Source organism: Phyllostomus discolor, chromosome 3, assembly GCF_004126475.2.
Source record: "Phyllostomus discolor isolate MPI-MPIP mPhyDis1 chromosome 3, mPhyDis1.pri.v3, whole genome shotgun sequence".
In the NCBI taxonomy this organism is placed as follows: domain Eukaryota; kingdom Metazoa; phylum Chordata; class Mammalia; order Chiroptera; family Phyllostomidae; genus Phyllostomus; species Phyllostomus discolor.
Genome location: NC_040905.2, coordinates 21,511,899 through 21,539,490, shown reverse-complemented (window position 1 = coordinate 21,539,490; position 27,592 = coordinate 21,511,899). Strand labels below are relative to the sequence as shown.

Below are 27,592 nucleotides of genomic sequence, written 5' to 3'. Positions count from 1 at the left end.
GCAAAACATCAAATCACCCAGGTTACTCAGACCCCTACAGCCCAGATTTGGCTCTCTGTGATTTCTGGCTTTTCTCAAAACTGAAATCACCTTTGAAAGGGAAGAGACTTTTCAGGAAAATACGACGGGGCAGCTGATGGCAATTGGGAGAACTGTGCAAAGTTCCAAGGTGCCGACTTTGAGGAGGATGAAGCATCATTGCCCTATGTACAATGTTTCTTGTATCTTGTGTCTTCTTCAATAAATGTCTCTATTTTTCTTGTTATATGCCTGGATATTTTATGGACAGACTTTCATATATCAAGACTAAGAAACTCACTACTTTTGTCAAAAAATAAAAATTATAAGAACTAGATGTAAGTGCATAAGCAAAATAAAGTGATGAGATTGCTTACAAAAATCACATGTAAACATTACATTGTTTATCTTATAAGGACAAAATAGATATTTAGTGGCCTTTTTCATGAATTAATACTCGGATCCAATAAGAAATGAAAATACTATATATCCATTTATAATTACATGTAAGTAAACAGATGAATATAAATTACATAGCTTTGTTAAGAGAGGCCTAAATTTAAAAATGGAACACATTTCCCAGAGGATCAAGTTTATCCAAGCAATATTTACGAAGTCATAAAATTAAAATAAAAACTGTCCTCATGTAGATGATTCATATTATTAATAAATATCTAAATATATATGTATATGCATCATGTGGATGCAAACATATAATATAAAATGTATATAGTACTCCAAACATCATTCAGCATTTAACAACCACTTTTTATTTGTATTAAACACAACTGCATCAAGCTACTTTGAGAAAGACAACCAAAATGACTTCAATCAAACACACACTTGATTAGTTAACAGCGCAATTCACAGCATGATGCCAACTTACAATAACTGCTAACTATAGAGTTTAACACATTGGCAGACAATATCTTGATATAATGAAAGATAATTGGTTGCATATTCAAGTTAAAAATAGTCTTTTAAAAGTGGAATGGATTAGTCAATCATTGTTTTGAATATAGAGCACTGAACCATTTGATTTTTTTAAACTGACGTGATAGCATGTGCAGTGACTTTCAGGAGAGAGCCTCAGGCGCCAGGAAACCAGACACTGTGATTTTAAAAATTTTTGAATATATAATTGAAGAGTTCAGGAAAACTTTCCTAAAGCTAAATACAAATGAAAATTATTCTTATCAAAAATTATAATAACATGATAATAAATGATTAATCTAATGCATGCACATAAAAAGCCTCAAGCACCTTTTTAAAAAAGGAACAATGTTTTATCACATATAATAATTATATAAGAAATAATTAAATTGATGCACAAGTGAATGAGGTAACATTTTGTTACTATGTTTCATGAAAGAAATATATACTTCCTAGTATTTGAAACAGAACAAAGACACCATTGTCAAAATAACACATTATAAGTGGGGCTTGCCTCTGGGGGGAAAAAGTATGGGATCACTGTCCAGGATAATGCTTAATAGTGAGAGAATTAAAGCAACATTCTGCAGAATATAAATACATAAGTGAAAAAACCAATCATTACAAAATAAATGCTAAGTGTCTATTTTATAAAAATTATAAAGACAACATAGGGGAAGGGTTGAATGTGGGAGGTGGGGGTGGGTAGAGCGCGGGAGAGTAATGGGGGGATGTGAGGAAAATTGTAATTGAATGACAATAAAAAATAAAAAATATGTTATTTATTTAAGAGAATCAGAAGAGAAGTCAGCAGATCCCCTTATTTTATATTGTATGGACTTCACTGACTTCATTGCATTGCCATTGTCTCCCTTAATTTATAATAAGCTACTTTTGACACAAAATGGGGAGAAACTTGTCAGTTGAATTTGCATATGGAAAGGAAAGAGCACATCCAGAATTGACACATACCTCTCAGATTGATTGTTTAAAGATCCATTTAAATTCACAACTCTCTTGAGAATGGACTGGTTACATGGGCTAGCTTTGACCTCTCATGAGGACACAGAGATAACTGGGACTGTTACAGTCAAAATTGCCATAGCAACATGATGCCAGTATCTAACGTTCTCTTTCCAACATGTAGCTCAGTATCTTGTAAGCAGGATGGCCTAGAACACTGTCATACACAGTACTTTTTTTTTCTTTAAATAGACTGTATTTAGAGCATAAGTCCACAGTGCATTTGAGAAGAAAGTACAAAAAGTTACCAGGTACCTCTTCCTGCCTATACACAGTCTCCCCCACTATCAGCACCCTGCACCAGAATGGTTCATTTGTTACAACTAATGAATCCATATTGACATATCTTTTTCAGCCAAAGCCCATAGTTTCTGTTAGGGTTCACTCTTGGTGTCACACATTCTATGACCTTGGACAAATGTATACATGACATGTATCCAGTATCATGAAATCACACAGTATAGTTCAACTGCCCTAAAAATCTCTGCTCCACCTACCCATCCTCCCTCCCCTCAACCTCTGGAAACCACTAATCTTTTTTAGCATCTCCATAGTTTTGCTTTTTCTAGAATGTCACATAATTGAAATCATACAACATGTAGCCTTTTCAGATTGGCTTCTTTACCTAGAAATAAGCATTCTTGGTTTGATAGCTGATTTCTTTGTAGTGCCAGATAAGAGTCCATTGTTAATGTAACACTGTTTATGTATACATTCGCCTATGGAAGGACATTTTGGTTGCTTCTAAGCTTTGGCAATTATGAATAAAATGGCCATAATAACTGTGTATAGGTTTTTGGGTGGACATAAGTTTTTAACTCCAGTGAGTAAATATCAAGGAGTGTTATTTCTGGAACTTATGGTTAAAAGTATGTTTAGTTTTATAAGGAACCTCTCTTCAAAAGTGGTATTGGAAAACTGGACAGATACATGCCAAAAAAATGAAGCTACCACTCTTACACCATATACAAAAATAAACTCAAAATGGGTTAAAGTCTTAAATGTAAGGCCTAAAACCACAAAACTCCCAGAATGAAATATATGAAGTAAACTATCTGACATCAATGTGACTAACATAGTTATGGACACCTCCCTCCGAGCAAGAGAAACAAAAGAAAAAACTAAACAAATGGTGCTAAATCAAATTAAGAACCTCAAGACAGTGAAGGAAGTCTTCAATAAAACAATAAAGGCAACCTACTGAGTGGAAGAATATACTGACAAATGACATAGCTAATAAAATATTGATGCTTGTTTTTAATTGGGTTGTTTTCTTATTGAGGTTTAAAAGTCCTTTGTATAATTTACAAAACCATCCATTATCAAATATCTATTTTTCAAATATTTTCTGCCAGGCTACAGTTTATTTTCTTATTCTCTTGACAGTGTCTTTCACAGTACAGAAGTTAAGTTTCTTTTGAAATTCAGCTTTTCGATGATTTCTTTTATAGATCATGATTTTGTATTTTATTTAAAAGTCATTGTTAAATTCAAGGTCATGGAGACTCTCCCCTGTTAACTTCTAGGAATTTTATGTTTTTGAATATCATATTTAGAAATCCATTTTAAGGGTGTAATGTCTCTGCCATGTTTTTGCACATGTATGTTCATTTGTTTCAGCACTATTTGTTGAAAGATTATCTCTTCTCCACTGTGTAATGTTTCCTTCTTTGTCAAGTATCAGTTCACTACAGGCACAACAGTCTATTTCTGGGCTCTCTTTTCTATCCTTTCTTTCTTTTCCTATAAGTCCATTATTTCCATCCATTAGGGTTCCACCCTCATGATCTAAACTAACCTAAGATACCTTCGAAAGTCTCCATCTCAAAATACCATCATATTGGGAATTAGAGTTTCAACATATGAATTCGGGGATGTACAGATATTCTGTCCATCGTTGGCTTGAAAACTCACCCCTCATCCACAGAGATCAAAAAAGAGGCAGGCCACTCCACATTGGTAGATGGAAGTTTTAACAAGCAAGGGAACTTACATACAAGGCTAGTTTTGGGTGGCGGAAGACCAGGAGAGCTCCGAATCCACACTTTAGAACCTTAAGAGTTCTTATAGAGACCTTACTGGCTTCAGGCACATACACCATCTCACCACATGTTGCTCTCTCAAAGCTCAGTCCTTCCAAACAGCTCCCCCAGTGGGAACTTTGGCTATGAGTATTATTCAATGGGCAGGGGATGAGTGAGGAGCCTCTGACCGCTCTGATCCAGCTCGAGGATAAACTGGTGTCCATGACTTCTCTGAACATCTATAATGACCACAAGTGATTCCAGCTCAAGATGGTCAGGGACATACTATTAAAAGCCACAGTTGGAAAGACAAAATCCTACTAGTATGTATTTATACTGTTTTGTGATTAGATCTTCATCACATCGTGCCGATAAATGCATACACATATGGGAAACATGCATACACACAGATAAAAATAATATGCAATGGTAATATATATTTTGAAAACTGTGAAATCAAAATTCATATACAAGGCTAAACTATATTTACACAACTCAAGTAAGAAATGAAGTTTTATTTTTTTTTTGTTTGGGTTTTTCTGCCACATATGCCCATGTACACGGAATCATAATCTAACTAAATTTAACTAACTAAGTTAAATTTCTAACTTAATCAAAACATACCACACGTGACATTTTATCAAATAAATGTGTAAAGAAAAACATACAAAACAGCTATATTAATTACCAGCAATTATTACATTGCTATTTTCTTGAAAATAAAGAAGACTCTTCTATTTACAGTACATGTGAGGTAATAGGTAATAGCATATTCTGAATGTTTGCGGGACATGCTTCACTAGCAATGTTTACTTTTAAATTGTTAAAGGGAATTGTTGCCTTTATTCTCTTGTGATGCTGGGTTGAAACAACAGGATGTGATTACCTTTGTATTATTTTGTTTTGTTTCTTATTACTTTCCTGGTAAACGATTGTAGGTTCCCTGCTGCCTGCAAATTACCTATTGACTACTGCTTCCCAATCACCTTGATATGTAGGGGCTTGTAACTGGGAATTACCCTCTGTGGAATACGAGGTTATAACACTGAAAACTCATCTGTGGTATAAACATTGCTCGTTGGATCCAGCTCACAGGTCTGCCATATGTTCATGTTCCCTGAATGACGAGATGCATATACAGCAATAGATTCTCCAAAATGTTTTCTTTCACTTTCACTCACTAAAAAGAATTTAAGATTTAAACGACAAATTTGGTTCATTAGATATTGCCACAGAAGACTTCAAAATGAAATCCCTAAAAGGCTAGAATAAACACACAAGAATGCACATTCAAATTCCTAAAGAAACCTCCAAGGTGCACATATGTGTTTATAAGAGAAATTGGTAATTTGCTTCAGTGCCTGAACTGCACATATGCGTTTTGGCTTGAAAGCTTATTTTACTCCATTTGTTTAATTGTTCATCCATTCAATGTCTAATATGTCATTATATAATATCTCTTACAAGGTGCTGGATTTCCAGTGTTTCTCTAATTGGGCACAAGGGCCAGTTAATAACAAAATCATGCGGGACATCAATTACCACGTAATGGCAAGAATGCCACCTCAGACCTCCTGAGTCAGAGTCTGGGGGAGTGGGCCCAAGCATCACTATCATTGACAAGCTCCTTTCCTGAATCTCATGAATGGTCAAATTTGAGATATCAACCTAGAGATGAAAACACTTAGTATGGCCTCAAGGTGCTCATGTACCAGTGGAAGATCTGTTTATTTAAGATCATATGAGAATCCAAGATGACAGCAGGGCAGGCAGAAGCTACATTAACCTCCTATCAAGACCAAACTGAAGTTACAACTAAATTGTTAGAAAGGTCATCCTGAATGATAAATGAGAACCAGCTGGAGAGAAGCCTTACAACCAAGGACTTACAGAAGAGACCACGTTGAGACTGGTAGGTGGTACAAAGGTGCAAGAGGGCTGAAGGGGCTCCCATGGGTGGTGGTTGAGGTTTCAGAGGATTGTCTCAGCTGTACAGGGTGGGGTGTTCACCCTGAGAAGCATGGGGTCTAAACAGCAAGCTTGGCTCCCTAGGCTAGAGCACCAGAATGGGGAAAGTTGTCCACAAAACATTCGGCTGTAAAAAGCAGTGGGGTTTCTCTCCATCAGGAAGAGATGGCTATGGATGCAGCTACCCTCTTGAAGGGCCAAAGGCTTCTAATGGACAGGATTCATTTGTAGCCACTTAACCTGGCTTCTGGCTGAAGGAGGGCATTGTGGACCATAGCTGCGTGAGGAGAGTCTGGGGTTGCTGACTCTGGGGAGAAAGCTGAAGGGTCAGCCACCAGGTTGCCTGTGCTGAGTCATTCCCCATACTGCAAAGCTATTCTCCTTAGAGCAGTTCCCTCCATGGGGCATCAGCCTGGAGAGAAGAAACTGCTCCACCAGGAGAACTCCTTCTCATCCCACCCTGTGGAGGGTAAGCTCAGCTGAGGAGTACAGCTGGAGGCTCTTTCAGTGACTGAGCTCGACAGGCAGAGGTATGGTAATGTTAATAAGCCCCACTAATAATTTTCTACCTGATCACACTTAGCATTCTGTCACTAATAATTTATCTTTCCAGCTGCCTGATTGTGGTGAGCTAGGTATCTGGGAGACCCTTCATGTTAGCTATTTCTCTTTGTTTTAACATTTAGTATATTATATGTTAGTCTGTTCAGTATACATTCTGAATTTTCCCTACTGACTCTGTAAAGATCATGCCACTTCCACAATATCTTTTCTGTACTGAAAGCAACAAGATTTAGACATTAAATTTATGTGTATCCATTGGCGACATAGTTCTTGAAATCTCCTTTTTCATTCACCACCAATTCAGTGCATGTGGAATGTGTTTATGACATATGAGTAGAGCTTATGACATTAGAATATTTTGACTCAAGTATTTACTGATAGGGGAATAGGTATGCAAATCTATAAGGCTGAGTAGTACAAAAACTATGATTTCTTAAATGGCACACCAAGCCCAGACTTCAGAGGCCAGAATATCAAAATGGACAAGCATGCCCATAGTGCTGTATAGGAGAATGGCATGCTTGTACACTGTATAAGGACAGATGGAGAAGCACACTGTCCATGGAACAGTGGACTGACATAAACAAAGGTGTGTGTCTGGGAGCACAAAACTATAAGGACAAAATTGGTATCATTAGAAAATGATTGTATGAGAACAGTAGAGAGAACAGGTTCTCAGCGAGTATTAAAACACTCTCTAAATATTTCATTTGTTTTCAAGTTGTTAACAGTGGAAGTGGAGTTCTTTCAGTCTTGCACGGAAGGGATTTCCTGAGACACGCACAGGATAGAGCTCTGTAGTGAACTTAATGATGATATAAAATTCAGGTGGTTCCTCTCCTGACTTCCCAATGTCCCATCTCCACCTGTCTCACCATGGAAAAAGTCCAATCTTATCTTCAGTAGGGCCAGGATAAAGTCCACTGCCCAGAGTTTCTGCTGCATATTACAGTCCAGTCCAGCCCAGCATCTGGCTAGCTTAGCGTGTGTTCCCAGATGCAGTCCATTGTTGTGCTGCAGGCTCCCTTCTGGAGGGCAGGGGCCATGCAGTTGCTAAGATCACATGGCTATGAAAAGAGCATACATGAGCACATGGGGTGAGTGTAGGTCCCAAGCCAGAGAGAAACAGATATATATATATATATATATATATAGAGAGAGAGAGAGAGAGAGAGAGAGAGAGAGAGAGAGAGAGAGAGAGAGAGAGAGAGAGAGGGAGAGGGGAGGGGAAAGAGAGAGAGAGAGAGAGAGAGAGGGAGATTGAGAGCACCCCATTGTGGACCTGGTGCTTTCTCAAAATGTCCAATCAATTTCCCAAGTTTTCATAGGCTTACACCCCCAGAGAGACTGGGAGGCCTTTATGGTTAGGCACTCCCCCAGAGCCACCCCGACCCACCAACCTGCAATCTGGTACCCCAGAGGGAGAGGGAGGAGTGTTAATTCCTTTGGCAGAGCACTGCTGTGATCCTCAGGGGTGTGAAAAGCTGTAGCTTCCTGGTGAAGCAAACAGGCTTATGCTCCCCAGTTTATTAAGCTCAATGTCTAGTTCCCTTTTGCTCCCCTTTTCCATTATTAATTAGCTGAATATCAATAGAAACAAAGTGGCTGAAAGTTTGAATAGCTCTGTTGCTGCCCTGTGGACAGCCAACACTGACTAAATGGCACTACTTGTCAGTCGCTGTTATTGGCTGAGGCCAAGCAGATCCATGGTTATCTCTATAGTTACATCAAGCATATTCCGCACTCTAAAGTTCTAGTGGGTAATGGAATAAACTTCAAATTTTTATTTATATTTTCCTGTACAGTTCCTTTTATTTAAAATAAAAATACAGAATATTATATATGACACTGGCATCCCAGAATTTAAAAATAAAACAACTCAACACATTTGGTTTCAAGTTATGTCTCATGGAATTAACAATAATAAATTCATGAAAGTAGACATTTTTATGCTTTAGTAAGAAGATTCAATTTTTTATTCTTTACACTTTCTCTTCCTATGATTAAAATTGATAGTGAAGCATTTTATTTCCACCAAAGGGAAAAATAAAGGGATTCAAATGTTTTGAGTATGGATTGTGACTTTAGGTATATATCTCATATATTTCCCCATATACTGAAAGACAAAAGTCAAAGTTTAAATAATTCTCCCCAGATCAGACATTTGTAAAATTTGAAATGTAACCCAGAGCTTCCTGATATTAAAATCCTAATGCCACAATGGCATTAGCTCAAGTCATTAAGCTGTTGAAATGCATTAGGGCTCTAGGAGAATGTCAGGCTGTTTGAGAGAGAGAGATGAGAGAGGAAGGGGGAGAGAGGGAGAGACAGAGGGAGAGAGAAAAGGGGGAGAGGGATGGATTTAGACAGGAACATTATAGTCATTAAAGTGGGAAATACCTTCTTTGTAGATTTGGGGCATAAATCAGATAGATTCCAGAGGAATGTAGTTGTGATGATATGTCATTAAATATTCTTTTGAGAAGGTCTTATTTCCATTTTTTCTCTTTTTATACTTTGTTTATCTTTATGTCTGTTGCTAGTGTTTTAATGGAATGTATAATTTCGAAAGATGAGTCTTTCTAGTTAATACACTTAATAACATGTCAATAAAATCACAGGACATCCAGGGCATTTATGAAAGCTAAATATTCTACAGAATTTTAGACTTTTACATAACTACTCTATTCAGCAAATATGTACAGAAACAGCTTTATTCAGAGAAATATGAATTTCAAAAGAGGCTTACCTGGGAGTAAATTCCCACAGTGATGATGACGATAATGGAAGCACTGACAGTTATTAAGTATTTATTAAGCATTATGAAGAATGCTTTATGTTGATCATCACACTAAATCCTGATATCAACTACCTGTGAAAGCCATTCATCTTATCCCCCCTTTTTTATCAAGGAAAGACTGCAAGAACAGAAAGGTTAAGGAGAATTGCCCAAGGACAGAGGTAGCATTGAGCCAGGATTCAGTCCATGCAATTAGAATTCAGAGTGTGTTGTCGCAGTCACTGCCTTCTGAGTTTCTGAGTCCTTGCAAGAAAATTGAGGGAAATACTGTGACTGATCCTGAAATGGATTTTGGAAGGATGCCTGCATCTTGGCAATGTGGTTTCAGAAGTGATCTCTGATTTTCTTGGTCAAATTTGACTCTAGTAGCACTGGAACCAAAGTTCTCATTATAAACAAGATATCAGGAAGATGGTGGATAACTGATGGTGGATAGCCTTTGGTAACTGAAAGATTCTAAAAACTGAGGATTCAGTCTTTTTTTACAACAGAAGAAAGAGTGAGAAGCTAAGAAACTAAATATTCATTTTGCTCCAAGTACCCATTAGCTGTTTATGATCTGCTTTGTTTTTTTCAGGGAATTGATTACCCTATCATTAATCTGGGCTGGCCTATGACTGCTTTGGCCAGTACAGTGCAGTGGATGTGACATTATGGCAATTCTGCTCTGGACTTAAGAGAACTGGAAGTTTCCACCTTGATCTACACAAGCATGAGCTTCTGTGTAAATAGTTAAGCCACACTGTTGTCTAAGAGACAATGTATGAAGGCCCTGAGATGTTAAACAAGGGGTCCCTCTGAGCTCATTCCCCCAGCTTTTTCCACTGAGGCACCAGGTATGTGAGTGGACTCATCTTTGAACCTCCACACATGTCCAAGTATCAGCTGAATGTTAGCAAGTATCCAGGTCAGTACCACATGAATCAAGAAATTACCCTGAATATCCCTGCTCAACTTCTTGACTTCCAAAATCACTGTTGTTTTGAAAGTTCTAAATTTTGGAGTAGTTTTCTACACAGTAATAGCATTTGAATTTAAAATATATACATAAACACGCAGGTACACATACATACATATATCCATATCCACGTGACTACACAAACATACATACACATGTGCACCTACATATGTTTATTCTTCATTGAAAAATAAATTATTGAGGATTGACTTTCTATGTTCCTTTCCAACATCTGTTCTCTCTCTGTGTCTCTCTCTTTTTTCTCTCTTTCTCTCTTCTACCTCACCCTTCTTTCCAGAGCTGAAGTACATATACACATATGTATACAGAAACATATATCTCAAATATTTCAGCTATGGTACTTGTAAATATGTTTTATGAGTCCAGGTAAACATAGTATTTGGAGGGTAAATAAAAGAAGAAATATGAAACTGACCTCCACAAAATTGTTATGCATGGAATGTAAATTCTAAAAATAATAAAATTATTATGATTCTTATCAGGAAATTGCACTCCATGGAAAGTAACATGATTGTCTATAATATTAATGGTACTTTTTGATCAAGAGAATTAGAAATGTAATTTAATTTTTTAAAATATTAAATAAAATACTTTTTACTAGATACTGAATAATTGCAGATATACTCCACTTAAGCAGAATGGTATTTTCTTGGAAAATAATAATGAAATAATAAAAAAATCTAGATATCTAGAACTAAAGTATTACTTTTCCAAAATAGCTGCTTGTGTTTTATAAAAAAATTTGGGCTCAAAATTAAAACACGAATGTGAAATATTAAACTATCACGTAAGTATATTGTACATTGTTTTAATATGGGTGTATTTTCTATTATTCTTTTTTTTCTACCATTCATTTTTTCTTTTTAATTTTTGTGTATGATGGTTAAAATAAATTTTAAAAGGTTAAATGCTGTATATAGGTTTTTAAATCAGTTATTATTTAAGAAAGGGCACTTAATATGACTACATTAAAACATTTGGAACATTTGTTGTTGAGACTACTAAATGTAAAGCCATTTAACTAAAAATAGTAAAACATTGCTTTACAAAAATATACATATAACAATGACTGTATTGGTATGGTATTGGTATGGTATGGTATGTCAGTATGGTTGACAACATAAACTGATAAGGAATAAAAAATGGACAATTTCTCCTGTAATACCAGTTTATTTATTGGGTCATCTATTTTCTTTGTTTTTAAAATAAAGTGTTTTTTTTTACAGTATGATTTTATTTTATAATGCATTATATTATATTCTAATAATCTAAATAACATTGCCATTTTCAATAAACTATTTATCACATTATACCATATGCATGTGCACATATATAAAATTCATGTGTAGACATATATGATATATACATGTTATACATGTCATGTGGAACAGGTGCAGCACTGAAGCAAACTCCTACATCTGATCCCTAAAATTATCTTTATGATTTCAAGAGTGTGTATATGTATATGTTGTATTCCTTTGGCAAGTAATTTTTAAAAAAGATTTTATTTATTTGTTTTTAGAGAGAGGGGAAGGTGGGTGGGGAGAAAGGGAAAGAAACATCAATGTGTGGTTGCCTCTTGCGTGCCCCCCACTGGGGACCTGGCCTGCCACCCTGGCATGTGCCTTGACTGGGAATCAAACTGGTGACCATTTGCTTTGCAGTCTGGTGCTCAGTCCACTGAACCATGCCAACCAGGGCACATTTGGCAAGTAATTTAACATTGAATCCTTAAGATACTTGTGGAGAATTAAAATGACTATTAAGTTTTTTATACTAAGAATTAGAATGTAGCCAGAAAAGTTGTAGTATACTCAAGGTACAACATAAGAAAATTGCAGATAAATTGAAAAATGTAGTAAAGTGATCCCTAGGCTTTTCAAGAATGCTCATGCATTCTTACTGCCTTTGATCTTTCAAATATAAGACTAATATGAAAACAACAAAATTAATTATGTAACCATGACACTACCTCTATTTTCCTGGGAAGTTTAAAAATGGTATGATAGTACATGTTTAACAATTCCAGTGGGAAATATTATAGTGATTATATAACTTTGACCAATAAACAGTGTAGTTTTATATATCTGATTGTCATCAACTCATGAAGTCATTATTAATTAACAATGAACACATGCCCATTATGACTCCAGTATCACTGAGAAGCAATTGGTGAGATATGTGAACAGGAAAACAAATTATGAATATCACTTACAAGAACAGATGCAGGTCACAGAAAGTAACAGAAACATTAAAAAGTTCAGAGAAACATAAAAGTTGCATAGAAAAAGTCTCATTTATGAGAAAGAGGTTTTCTCATGTGTTAAAACCTTATCTATCCACACTCCTGAATGATTCAAGTGAGAATTAATCATACTTTGGGTACATTTTTAGTATTGGCTAAGTGTAAGCAATGCATTAAGTTATTTAAGTATCTGGTACCCTATTTATCTAGCAGCTAAATGCTAATAAAAGAATGCACAATATAGAAGGGAATTGTATTCTGGTTTAAATGATAGTCACAAAACGTGAGGGCTAGTTATGTAAATGTAAATGATGTTGTTTTACTGTGTGATAGAACAAAACAGAATACATTATTAATTGATAACCTGAGGCATTAAAGTTAAGTATATCATTATGTGAGCAGAGTTTTGATCTTTTGACAAAGAGAGTGAACAGAAAGCACTTAACCCTTAAAAGATGAGTCTGGAAAAATAATGTTTAAATGAGTTGTGGAGTGGACACTTTACCAAAGCGTCTATCAGCCCCTGTGGGGCTGCTGAACACATTTCCTGTGCTGGGTGGCAAACCTCTCCTTAATAAGGGCCCAGGGCCATGCATGTGTGTCTACCACAGAGTAATTCTGATTTCTTCCCCCTAATTTGCCGTCCAAGCCCCTCCAGTCTTGATCGAAGCTGCATACTACCCTGAAGATGCTCACGTGATCTCACCTTCAGTAGTTCTCTTGCCAAATCCATTGGATAATGTCTGCTGCCATCTCACCGCCAGCAAACTGGATACAACAAATTATTCCTACCCTTCCCAAAGACTACTGTTTGTCTCTCTCAATTGTACTTTCTTTCCTTTTGTATTGCCATCACATCAATTAGTACACCAGTCATATTGTATAATATTATGGCCCACCACCCTTTGAACTCACTTTGACTTGGTGACCTCCATAAATAAGGCCACATCTTCAAATAAGGTCACATTGTGAGGTACTGGGAGCTAAGAATTCAACATATGAACAGGTGGGCAGAAGGGAAGGGACAATTCATACTATGACACTAAACAAAAAATAAGTCACATTCAGAAAAAAAGAAATGTGATGATTGTGTCTGTTCTTTGAGTCTACGTTGGTAAAATTCTTTAAGTAAAATCATAAGAGTAGTTTGAGCAAAAGTCACTGGTGAGGACACCTTAAGGAAAATACAAATCCCAGCAGAGAAAAATATGTGAAAGAACACAATTTCAAGCAAAGATGAAGATAAAGACCTTTGTGTGGGCATTTAGAGGGACCTAACGGAACAGATTATACAAATTTATGATCATGAAGAGTGGCTTTTATCTTGTGAGCTATAAAGACGTATTTGTTTTTTTCAACTAGTAGTCATGGAGTGCCTGCTCCAGTCCAGGCACTGTTTTAGGGACAGACAAAACGACTACCTCCATAAAGCTTACATTTTAGAGGGCTGATTATGGCCAAAAAAAGCATGATAATTATCTACATTGTATATAGAAGGTTAGGTGGCATTAATTGCTGGGGAGGAGAATGAAGCATTAGGTTTGGGCTTATAATTTAACTAGGGATGCAATGGGGGTGTGCCAGTGGAACTAGCTAGTAAAACTCACACAATTTTATTGTTAAAATTTCAAAAATTTAGAGAGCTGGTTTGTAAATATGGCCATTTCTAAAAATTTTACTATAAATTCATGCCATTCAACATCATATTTTAAAAGATAATACATACTGAAAACCCACCACTTTCTAATTAAATTACTATGTTTTACTATTATTTGTGCTCTTAATATTATTAATTTTATCTCCTCAGTAGAAATGTTATAGAATGATGGGCTACTGCTGGCTCTTCTCAGCTCCACGTGTGGTGATGTCATCTTGGTGAGGTGAAGAAATCATTGATATTGGGGTATTTTTACCATGGAAGTCAGCAAATGATGCTAAATCAAGGCTTAATTTACTAATGTCATGATTTTATAGAATTGAGACAGTAAAGGAGAAAGCATAAAAATAAAACATTTTAAAATAAAGTAGCCATTACATTGGGAATAACACAAAAAGTTATAAAAAGTTAATACTCTTGGAACTAATAAAAACTATTTTTCAAAATAGCAGAAACAAAAGTGGTTCATATAGATGATGAAAAAGTAAAGTTTGTATACAAGAGCTGTCTGGAAAAACTCCAACTATTGTTGATATATTGAGAATGGTTTGCATGACATCAATGCAACCTGGCAGCCAAGGACAGTGGGCTGGAATGGGCATGGATGTACAATGACAACTTCACTGTACTAGTGTACTAGTCAGTAGGGGCAGTAGAATGCCTTTGAGTGACCATGTGAACTGTGTGGCTGTCACATTCAAAATGACTGAACAAGTAGAACAATGAATCTACATCAAATTCTGCATTAAGCTTGAACATTCCTTTGCAAGAACTATTCAGATGATTCAGAAGGCCACAACTATGGGCAATTGGTGATTGGCAGCTTCATCACAACAACATGCTGGTTCATGCATCATGTCCTGTGCAGAGATTTTTGCAAAACATCAAATCACCCAGGTGACTCAACCCGGTACAGCCCGAATTTGGCACCCTGTGACAACTACTGGCTGTTCCCAAAACTGAAATCATCTTTAAATGCGAAGAGATTTAAGATCATTGATGAGATTCAGGAAAATATGACAGAACAGCTGATGGTGATTGGGAGAACTGTGTGAGTTCCCAAGGTGCTAACTGTAAAGGCAACCGAGGCATCATTGTCCTATGTACAATGTTTCCTGTCTCTTGTATCTTTAATAAATGTCTCTATTTGTCATATTATATTCTTGGATACTTTATGGACAAACCTCACAATTTTTTATCTACATTAATGTAAACAAAAATATCAACAGACACCCAAGTCAGAACTAAACTTGTTTGTCAATAACTCCAGCAACTTCTTTGCTGATTCAGATAATAATCAAGTACTTATTTGCAGTGGGATTTTGTCAATAGTCATTGTATTTCAACAACAGGTTGCATGAGGATGTAAGAGTCTGGCAAAAATCAATGTGAGCATTCTATAAGAATCAATAAACTAGGTGGACTTCACAATAAAGAGTAATACATATTTCATAATTATACATACATACATAATATACATACTTACAAGGGTGGGCAAAAGTAGGTTTACTGTTTTTTATGGCAAATAACACCATACTTAATAAATAATAACACAAAATAAACTGTTTCACATACTCAAAACTGTAAACCTTCTTTTGCCCCTCCTATACTTACACAGCAGCATGCATATTTCTTAAATATTTATGGATATGCCATTGACTTCTAAAGATAAATATACTGAAAGAGGTGAGAGAAAAGTTTCAGCCAAAAAAAAAAAAAAATAAGAGTGGTAAGTGCAAATGCTTTAATGTGAAGGCTTTGCAGCTTGTTTGAGAAAATGTTTTGAGGTCAGCATCTCTAAAAGCAGAAAGAACAAGAAGCGAAGAGCTGAACAGAATGACACATTGGGCCACATTACTTACAGGATCTAAATGGTTGTAATGCTTTTGACTTTAACCATAAATGAGATGGAAAGCCATTGCTAGGTTTTTGAACAAAAGAGTGACATGACCTGTTATGTTTTAACATGATTGCTTTAGCTGCCATTTTGGGAACAGACTGTGTGGGACAAGGGAGGAAATAAGGAGATAATTGAAGAGATAATCACAATAAGGTTAGTTAAAATAGAAATAAGCAGAAATGGTCAAACACTGGGAATGTTCTGAGGGTAGCACTTGCTGATAGAATAAATGTGAGATCGGAGAGAAAAACAGAAACAGAGTATGATCCAAAGATTTCGGGCCAAGATAGAGAGATGACTGTGAGAACTGTGTGTGGGAGGTGGTTGGAGTTTGGGAAGTTGATTTTGGATGTGCTCTGTGGTATGTGTCCTAGATATCAGGGAGAAACATTCACTTGGCATACAGGGTGTTGGTGTTTTGGGCAGTAGTTCAAAGTAGCGTTGTAAATGTGGTCAGCATTGAGGCAATATTCAAAACCACTAAGTTTGGTGATGTTAGTGAAGGAATGAGTTTATTTATAGAAAAGGCTCCAACACTGAAAAATGCCACATGTTAACGAATTTGTGAGAAAAGGTGGAAGCAATACATAATGAGTGATCGTTAATAAATGAAGAAAACCAAGAGGATGCAGTACCCTGGAAAAGTATTTCAAGTAAGAGAAGCTCCCTGGCTGGCGTAGCTCAGTGGATTGAGCGTGGGCTGGGAACCAAAGTGTCCCAGGTTCAATTCCCGGCCAGGGTACATGCCTGGGTTGCAGACCATAACCCCCAGCAACCGCACATTGATGTTTCTCTCTCTCTATCTATCTATCTCCCTCCCTTCCCTCTCTAAAAATAAATAAATAAAATCTTAAAAAAAAAGGGAGAAGCTGATTCAGTGTGCTGAATCAAGTATGGTGTCACCTGAAAATTATACAAAATGAATTGGATTCAGTGATATCATAGTGGGAAATGTGCTGGGGATACATACACTTAATGGAAGATGAAATGAAGAAGATGATATATGAGGCACTTTGGAGTACCTTTTTTAAGGACAACAGGTCTCATTGAAAGTGGGTATGAGAGAAAATGAGTGATTCAAAGGCATTCAGGCATTTGGTTGAAGGACTTGGGTCAATAGGGAACCCCTCTACAATGTTAGACATAAAAGATACAGATCAGTGAAGACAGTGTTAATTCATGGCTATATTGACTTTTATATGCTTAAGAGCTGTCTGTTTGAAATATAATCATGGGTAGTTGAACACATGGTGTTCAGTAGAAAGGTCTGGGTTGGAGAGTCAGAATAGTGATAGTTATAAAGAGATGGATGGGTCCTGGCTGGTGTGGATCAGTGGACTGAGTGCCAGTCTGTGAACCCAAGAGTGGCCAGTTCATTTCCCAGTCAGGGCACATGTCTGGGTTGCAGGCCAGGTCTACACTAGGGGTCATGTGAGAGGCAACCATGCATTGATTTTTCTCTCCCTCCCTCCCTTCCTCTCCCTCCCTCCTTCTCTCTCCCTTTCTTCTTTCCTTGTTCTTTCTTCTTCTTCATTTCTTTCTTTCTTTTCCTTTCTTTCATTTCTTTCTTTCTTTCTTTCTTTCTTCTTTCTTCTTCTTTCTTTCTTTCTTTCTTCTTCTTTCTTCTTTCTTCTTTTCTTTCTTTCTTTCTTCTTTCTTTTCTTTCTTTTCTTTCTTCTTCTTTCTTTCCCCCCTCCCTCCCTCCCTCCCTTCCTTCCTTCCTTTCTTCCTTCCTTCCTTCCTCTCTCTCTTTCTTCTTCTCTAAAAAAAATAAAAATAAAAAAATAAATAAAGGCTTTAAAAAAGATGGATGAATATAAACTCATTCTTGCCCAGTTTAATGAAAAAAGTGTCACTGACTACAATTAATTGCTTTCTATCAAGTCTCCATTCCTTGTATTTGATACTAAGACTAGCAATCAGGACTAAACAACTTTAATTTTAAAAAAGCAAAAATGAGACTTCAGGTCAAGATGGTGGTATAGGTAAATGAGGTACTCACATCCTCCCACAACAACATTAAAATTACAACTAAACTACAGAATAACCATCATTCAGAACACCTGACACCCAGCTGAATAGAAATCCTACAACTAGAGATTTAATGAAGAAGCTACATTGAGAGAGTAGGAAGGATGGAGATATAGAACTGGTTGGTGCCATGTACACGTGACGTGGATAAAAATTGAAGGTAATATCTCAACTGTGGTTAACCCTTTAGGAGCAAGGGGTCCCAGCCCCATACCAAGCCCCAAAGCCCAGGATGCCAATGTTGGGAAGAGAAATTCACTTCTGTGTTGGAACAAACCCCAGCAGGAATTGAGGCTGAATGAAGCAGAGGGATTCTAGAGTCCCAGACATTTCCTCCTAAAGGGCCCACATATGAACTTAATTTGACTCAGTCTTTCTGAGATCTAGTGCCAGGATAACAGCTCACAAGGCACCAGAAACATAAGGAGAAAAAGTGAAGTGTCTAGCATCAGTGAGAGAACTGGGGAGGCAGCTTTGTACCAGGCAACAGTGTTGGCAAAGGCCATTGTTTCTTTGATGAGGCCTCCTCCCACAAAGCCAGTAGGCAGGTGCCTTTTCTAAGTCTCTATCAGCCTGAATATCATTGTTTTCCCTGCCCTGCTGATTCCCTAAGACCCTGCCCCACCAATCTTGTAGGCCCACCCAAGCTGTTGCCAGCACATTTTTTATAGGAATGGCCTGTCTTGGCTCATGTTTCAGACTTTCCTAAAATCTCTCAGACAAGCAGCATCTCGTCTCACTGTTCCCTATACCTCTTGCTAAGAGTTCCCTTGCCTGGCACCAGCAGCAGCTGGCTGTTGTTCACAGATTTGCCTCTCCTGGGTACCTCCAAGCCCAGCACAAGTACATCACCAGCCAGCTGCACATCTTTTTTTAGCTCAAGACAGATGGTCCTGGGCAGAACACATGAAGTAGCTGACCTTAGTCTGCACCTCCCTGAGGCCCCAGAGCCAGTACATCAGTGGATAGCTTCAGACCATGTTGAAAAACTACCCAATCACCTGAACAGAAACACAGTCAAGGGACACTAAAGCCCTGCTGAAGTAAGTTCTGCTCTGTGGGGTTGGCCCCTGCACAGTTCATCCTCCATGGTGGTTGGTGGTAGGTATTCGCAGCCAGTCCTTGCAGGTCATTGGTTTGTGGGTTAATCTCTCCCAATGATGAGCTAACAGCAATCAAGGCTCAACTACAACAGGAGGGTATACACAGCTCACATGTGGGGAGGAGTGCAACTGGAGTGCCCAGCTTAGGTGATAAGGGAGGCTGTGCCACTGGACCCTACAGGACACCTACTATATTAGGTCAATCTGCCACGCTCAGGACACACAGCAGCTCTATATAATACACAGAAACAAACACAGAGAGACTTCCAAAATGAGGAGACAAAGAAACAACTCCCAAATGAAAGAACAGAACAACACTTCATAAAAAAGAACCAAACAAAATGGAGACAAGCAATATCTTAGGTTCAGAGTTCAAAATACTGGTTATAAGGATGCTCACTGAACTTAAGGGAAAAATAGTTGAATTGAGAGAGAGCTTTAACAGAATAGAAAAGGATATGGGAGCCATTAAAAAGAACCAGTCAGAAAGGAAAGATACACTAACTGAAATGAATAATTTACAGAGAATCAACAGATAAAGCCAATAATTAAATCAGTGATTTGGAATATAAGGAAGAAAAAACCACCTAATGAGAACAGAAAAAAAATTCCAAAATTTGAGGATACTATAAGGAGCCTCTGGGACATCTTCCAGTGTACCAGCGTTCACATCACGGGGTGCCAGAAGGTAAAGGGGGAAAGAAACTGAAAACCTTTTTGAAAAAATAATGACAGAAAACTTCCCTAAATTGGGGAGGAACTAGGCATACAAGTCCAGGGACCCAAGGAGGCTCACACCAAGACAAATCATAATTGAAATACAAAAAGTTAAGGACAAAGGGGGAATGTTCAATTCAGCAAGAGAAAAGAAGTTAGTTACTGACAAGGGAGCTTCCATAAGACTGTCAGCTGGTTTCTCAACAGAAACTTTGCAGGCCAGAAAGGATTGGAAAGAGATATTCAAAGTGATGAAAATCAAAGACCTACAACCAAGATTACTCTGCTCAGCAAAGTTATTATTTAGAATAAAAGGTCACATAAAGAACTTCCCAGATGAGAAAAACTAAGGGAATTCATCACAACTAAACCAGTATTACATGAAATGTTAAAGGATTCATTTTTAAGAAGCAGAAAGAAAAAGACTAAAAAATATGAAAAATAAAATGGCAATACATATGTTTATCAAGAAAAGGAGCCTAAAAAAAAATAAACAGGAAGCAGAATAAAAACAGACTCAAAGATAACACTTTGATGGTTGCCAATTATGAAGGGGGTTGGGGGATGAGTGAAAAAGGTGAAGGAATTAAGAAGTATAAGTTGACTGATACAATATAGTCATGGGGATGTAAAGTACAGCACAAGGAATATAGCAGACAACAATATACTAACTGTGCATGGTGTCAGATGGTTATTACATTTATTGGGTTGATCACTTATTAAGTTATATAAAGTCTAATCACTGGGATGTACACCTGACATTAATATAAAACTGTAGGTCAGATGTAACTGAAAAATTTAAAAGGATTTAAATTTAAAAAGAATAAGTTTAAAAGCTTACTTTTTCTAATCTAAAAAAGGTTGCAATATCTATAGATAGCCTACAACATTTGATTAATCCATAGATAAAAACTGAATTGAGCTAATGTCTACAATGGAAAATAAAAATCAGGCAAATTTAAAAAAAAGATGAAAATAAAATTAAAAGGTGAGATAAAAATTGATGGATCTAGTTTTAATTATTATACACACAATAAAAGACTATTTTGACTGAATTTAACATTACCTCTTTTCTTCTATAAATATGACTGTTGGAAGGACAGAATTAGTTGAATTACTCCTTTATGTTAGCAATGTTAATTAAAATTTAATCAGAAAGTACATAAAAAATAACTTGATTACACTGATTTTTCCTCAACTAGGATTGAAGAATTTTTTTTACACAATATAGGAATAGTTTAGAGATAGTGAGAAAAGTAGACAAGTGAAGAAAAAATTCTAATTTGAGATGGATGCAGATTTTCTTTTAATTTCTTTGGTTATTGATTTAAACTGTCCATCTAAGTCCCACTTCTGCCACTCATTTACCAATGTGGCCCTTTGTCAAGATTTATCCCATGAGATACCTGCCAACTGAAAATACTATCATTAATGTATAATATGATTATAATATAATATAATATACATAATATAATATAAAAACTCTGCCCTATTGTAGCTTTGTACTTTTAATGCCATTTCTAAATTCCCAGAAGTAGCATATGGGGTTAGTAGGAATCCATTATTTTTTGTTTGTTTGTTTTATTTCTGCACATATGAATGATTGTGTTTTGTGAGGTGAACTGTGATCCTGGAATTGGGGAGTGACTGCTTTCTAATTCTCATATCAAGTTATTTCTTCACCTGCTTCTTTGCCACTCAATACTTTTTTCATTTTGTTTCATATAGAGGGATCACACAGTATCAGAACTATGTACCTAAGCCAGACTATGAAGTACATTAAAATAAGTGTGTGTGTGTGTGTGTGTGTGTGTGTGTGTGTAGATGCAACATATAAATTGCACTTATGAATGTGTTGCACACTGAACATAAAGTTCTCACTCCCTGGCAATATTTGAGAATGTTTTGTATAGAAATTTCAAATTTCAAAAATGAGTTATATTAGGAAACAAGAGAACAATAGACCAGACTATGGAACAAGGATTGAACTAAGAATGAAATTACTCTGACAAATAATGGCTAATCAAGAAAGACTAAAATGAGGCATTGGTTTAGTTATTTAGCGGTGTTTTCTATTAAAATAAACCTCAAAATCATATAGCTTTTGTTGATTTAGCACCTTTCACTGCTTATTTTAATGCTGTTCACTCTTAGATTTCAGGGGAACCTATAAATGTCTTTCTATAGATTCAAGCACCGTTTATCAAAGTTACTGCCTGAGCTCACTAAGCAAGAGTTCAGGTATCTTGCTCTGTGGTATTTCCCTTTCAGAAATTCAGAAATGATACCAAAAATTTAACTAAGAGAGAGCATCATTGTTAGTAGGGGTAACTTGAAATATTTCATTCATATGGTAAATCAAGAAGGTGTATCAAATGAGGTTTTTACATTTCACATATTTATCTATTGAGTAGTTAATTTTTATTGTATGCTTTTCCTTTACCATTGATCCTCCTATCATGTTGTCTACCTCCAACCACCTCCCTCCCTACCTCACACATATTCCCAATTAATTTAGAGGCAGAAGCACATTATACATGAATATAACTCTTTTTGAACTTCTTTGTCATTTGAGATCCAAACTGATTCTCAATTTCTCAGTTTTTCTTATATATAAATATATACCTATATACTATATAATATATATCTTGATTTACACACACACACACACACACACACACACACTGCTTAATCTCTCCTTTGTAATAACTTTGGCAACCAACCATTTTTTAAGCTCTGCAGCTATTTTCAAATTATAGGCTGGCTCAAATAAGTTCACGATATGCCACAAAACATTCAGAAATTTGTTGAAGAGTATGAAGTGTGTTTAAGAAACTTACTCATGTTTTATTTATAGAAATTAAAGATGAGATAATATTGCCCCTTTTAAATACTGAAGAGAAATAGAAAACCATCACCCAACATTACAATTAAAATCATTCAGAAGAATACCATTAATAGCATATGGTACTACCTTACTTACAAATATCTCTGATTATCCTTTAATATGTTAAAGGCTTCACTCTTTTAAAAAAAATAACTTCACTCTTTAATCATTAGTTGCAGGCATTAGTATTTGAGATTTTCACGTAGCTATATTTGTACACTAATTTGCAAAAATAACACACTTTGTCTGTTTGGTGGTCGAGGATCCAGGGCTCTAGGCCAGGCACCTGCCTTTAAATCCTGCTTCCACCATTTCTTCTCCTAAATTTCCTCAACTCTAAAATGGAACACTGATAATACACATTTTATTTGATCTACGTAAAATTACACTAGTTAATTCATGAAAACATTTACGTAGTGCATGTCACACAGTAAATACTCAATATAATTATCATCTGCTATAAAAAGTGTATTTATGTTTTTCAGCTTTGTTCAAACTAGACATTTTTCTTTTCACAAAGCAAATACTCAAGTCAGAAACTTCACAATCCCTGCCCTGTTCTCTTGTTTGTACTTTACTCCTCATGAATTTAGAATGGGGATCTATTTGTTTTGCTTGCCTCAGCATTGGCAATGTCTCAAACTGTAATTCTAGAGGTTTGCTTTTTTTGATTCAATTACAATTAAACGTACATTTCTAACACTGAACTTTTCTTATCCAAATGTACAATTATTTTTACTTCATTCCTTCCAATTTTCCTCCTGTTGATTCTAAAACCTTTGTGCCACTCCCATATCCTTGTTCAAAGAGTTCCCTGCCCTGGCTGGCGTAGCTCAGTGGATTGAGTGTGGGCTGCGAACCAAAGCATCGCAGGTTCAATTCCCAGTCAGGGCACATGCCTGGGTTGCAGGCCATGGCCCCCAGCAACCACACATTGATGTTTCTCTCTCTCTGTGTCTCCCTCCCTTCCCTCTCTAAAAATAAATAAATAAAATCTTGAAAAAAAAAAAAGAGTTCCCTGCAATCTCAATTATATTAGCAAATCTTTATTTTATCCTACCATATTTTCTAAATATGTCTAGGTATATGTGTATATATTTACATAATTCAGACTACCTTCTATGTGTCAATTTCACATAATCACCTTGTGATCCAGGTTTTTAATTATCAAACCATGGGTTCAAAAACACTTAAAAGTCCATTGTTCTCTCTATTTAATCTCTTTAAATCAGCATCAGTGTTCAGGTGAAGATGATGAACTTATCTATATCCAACCCTTCCTGTGTTTGTGGGTGTGTGCCCTCCTTTGAAGCTTTGCTCTCCTGCCTTTGCATGCATTCTCCAATTGGCTACAGCAGCCTAAGCCATTGCTCTGACTGTTGGAGGCTGCTAAGCGGAGAGCACAGGGCACTGTCAAAAGCAGTGGCCAGTGTAGTGTCTTCATTCACACTACACCACTTGGCCTCCAGCGGGCTAAACTCTTTCCACTGTAAATAAAATGAATAATAAAATTACTATATACTCTGACCCCTGTGCCACTTCTTTATAATATATTTATTATGTATTGCCTTCTGATTTTACATTACAACACTGGCTTCAAATCAAATTAATAAGAAACAGACAGTCCAGTTTCTATATGCCAACAAATATTAAACAGAGTCTGTGGTGGCATGTTGTGCCCTGACCAGGGATCAAACCTGCAGACCTTTGGTGCATAGGATGATGCTCCAACCAACTGAGTTACAGTGGCCAGAGCCAGTGGCATTTTGATTGTTTAAAAACTATATAACAAATTAGAAATCATCAAATAATTCAATTACTTTATTTAATGGAGTAATTAATTCAGGGAACATTGATTCCATTGTCATGTGTTAAGTGCCCAGGATATACCAAAAGTACAGAAAACAGACTCAAAACATATATGCTCACAGATTAAAGAGCATGATTTTTTAAAAATATTACATAATTAGGTAGTTCAATCTGGGTTATTTCAGAATTTTCTTTTTAAGAGAATGAGGTATTGGGGTATAGGGTATTTCTTAATTAACATTTCAATTGTTTTCTGGTTACCCAATCATGTAGACACTGGTAAAAACGAATGAGATGACCCAGTGTGTAATAATAATGGTCTAGTAACTATTTACTTGACCAATGTTTGGAAACATTGGTTATACTGAAGACCAATTCCTTTACTCTGTAGTATTCTTGCAATGGCATGTAGGAATTTAAGTTAAGGAAAACCTCCTATTCTTTCTTATTTAATATCATAAGAAGTTATTTTTGAGAACTATTTATATTACATGAAACAAAAAGCTAATAAATAACTATAATTGGGTACATAGCAATATTTTTATTTATTAAAGCTAGATGATGTTTTCTTTCCATTTCCACACTAAAAATCAAGGTCACATTAAAAATAGTGTATCAATTAATAAGGTGGGTTCTGCAGACAGACTGATGGGGGCAAAATCTTATTCTTACTCATTCACACTGTGGTAGCAAGGAAATTAGTTCTCTATGCCTCAGTTTCCTCCTTTAGAAAATGTGGGTCATGAGGTCCCATCTGGTCATTAAGCTATTGGAATGATTAAATGAAACAGCATGAGCAAAACACTTAGAAAGTGCCTAGGAAAGCACAGACAATATACCAAGCTTTGCAGGGATATTCTCCCCAAAGAGGATACTTGGGTGAACACCATACAAATTTCAGATCCACTCCGGAAGGTCAAAAGAAGTGAGAGATTATAGCTGTGTAAACCACTGGTAATGAAGTCCTTCATCTTTGGAGATGCATTTGATGCTTGGAAATATATGAAGGGATTTGAAGATAAATGAAACTATGAAGTAATTAAGGTAAATGATTATGATGTGTTTGGACAAAAAGAGAGAGAGAGAGTAAATGAAATAGAGAGTAGAAAGCAGATTATATAGACTGTATATAGGTATGTATGGTGTATGTGTAAATCCGCCACTTATGTACCATCTATTTTACTTTTTTTTTTTTTTGGTTTGCATGTCTCTATGATTTTGAAAGGGGAGGTTGAAAGACAGGTTTAACAAGCTTAACAAGATTGCACAGAATATAATTCTCCAATGAAACTGCCTTGAAGAATTAAAATTATTTCTTACGTGTTTTGGTAGAAGAAAAATAGACATTTCCATGAACTTTTAGTCAAAATGTATATTAATTATAGGTAATGTCCGCAAAGGAAAGTTTTCTGAAGGTAAAGAGGATTTTTTTCTCTTAGTAGAGTGCTAATGAATTGTGCAATATGACCCATAAAACCACTATTTGCTGAAATAGACCTGATTCAATCGATGATTTTCAATTACCAAGTTACAAAGACATCACTGATTTTTGTATAGTCTGACTCATTTAGGGCAATAAACAGTACATAAAAGGATTATAAACTGTGAGTTTGTAAGTTCATCTAGTTCTAGAACTTAATTAATAAATATCAATCACCTCCCTTTTTAATGGTTCAAGAAACATGCATAAAATTTTTCCAAAGATGCATAACATCTTTTTATTCAGTAATCTTGTGGTGAAAGTTTTATTTCCTATGCTTTGTAAATGTTCAGTTCACAAGATGTGTCTGTGGGTTTAAATGTATTTATTTATTTACAATTTAAATGTTAATTATTTACCTTTAAAAAGTTTGACTAGCAATTTTCATACACACTGTTACTTCTAATCTTCCAGGTGTTAGTGATATAAATTACATTCAAACTATTTTTATTCATAAAAATAAAATATACAAATTGTAGAATTCTGATAGGCACTACAAATAGCAGCTCTTATACATTATGTCTTTTATCTTTTGACAAAATTTTCCTATGCCATGTTCATAGTTACTCACAAGTTGATAAAACCTATCATTCAGGTTGCAAGAAAAGAAAAATAAGCTGAAATCATGATGGTGTACTGTCTTAGTGGATTGTCTACTATGGGCATGTCATTAGCATTAGCTTTATTTTGTAAGTTATTTACATAACTATGGATTTGCATTTTATAAGTATGTGATTTTTCTTTCAGCTAGAAATTGTGAGACAAATAACACCTCCTCTCAAGCAAAACTGAGAAACAATACTGAGTAATAACCATCTGTACCTCTTCTCTTAATAGAGTTCTGCTCCTCTGGGGAAAATAAGTGGAGGATTTGGAAGTCTTCAGATTGCAGGTAGATTGTTTTTCTTGCTGTTTTGATATGACATACTAATATCACTGCGATATACCAACTCACACACTTTATTTAATACCAAAACTTGTTTTGGACTAGTTCCCACACATCTCATCTCTATAACTTGTTTTAATTGTTCTTTTCATTCCATAGCAATTACTGCCTTCTAACACTTTATGTAATTTTATTTTTATTATATTTTTATTGCTTATTGTCTTTCTTCTCTTTGCCATCCCAAACAAATAAAATATAAGTCAGGTGGTCATGGATGTGGGTTTGTTTTGTTTGCTGAGGTGTATGTATTCCACACACCTCAGACAAATGCTTGACGTATAACGGGTTGTCAGTGAATGCCTGTTAAATAAAGAATAACTGAATAAATGACAAGGTAATCATGAATACTGCATATAGCTTAACTACCAAAAGCAGTATAGTTTCTCATAGAGCTCTTAGACTTTTGAGACTTGCAGCGTGGCCACTTGGACTGCCAGCATTAGCCCCTCCTAGGAACCAGTTAAAAATGCAGACCCAAACCTGCCAAATCTGAATCTACATTTTTATT

At 36.0% G+C, this 27,592-nt stretch overlaps 1 protein-coding gene across 7 annotated transcripts in view; it reads right to left on the bottom strand.

Annotated features, from left to right (window-relative positions):
• CDH18 (cadherin 18) overlaps positions 1-27,592 on the bottom strand; it is a 488,064-nt gene that overhangs the window by 95,381 nt on the left and 365,091 nt on the right. The gene's annotated exons all lie outside the window — the stretch shown is intronic.